The 233-nt window shown below is 32.2% G+C and overlaps 1 protein-coding gene across 1 annotated transcript in view; it reads left to right on the top strand.

Annotated features, from left to right (window-relative positions):
- The window catches only part of LOC119586945, a 25597-nt gene that overhangs the window by 17005 nt on the left and 8359 nt on the right, over window positions 1–233 (top strand). The window lies entirely within an intron of this gene.

Here is a 233-nt window from a genome sequence, read left to right as displayed (position 1 = left end):
GAAATGAATTAGTTTGATTGATATAAAGATTAGAAGTGAAAGTATGAAGGTCAGTGGGTTTATGCACATGTACTACTCAGGAATTTAATGTAGCAGTCTGTGATATGAGTTAAATGACGTGTTCCATAATGATTATTGTTTCTTTTATATCACTGCTAATAACCTTTCATCATTAGTACTTTATGTAATATATATATTTAGTCACTACCCAAGCATTGCTGCTCAGAGCCACC

This window comes from Penaeus monodon, chromosome 22 (genome assembly GCF_015228065.2).
Source record: "Penaeus monodon isolate SGIC_2016 chromosome 22, NSTDA_Pmon_1, whole genome shotgun sequence".
Classification (NCBI taxonomy): Eukaryota; Metazoa; Arthropoda; class Malacostraca; order Decapoda; family Penaeidae; genus Penaeus; species Penaeus monodon.
Note: the sequence above shows the minus strand (reverse complement) of the source record. Positions and strands in the feature narration are given on the sequence as shown.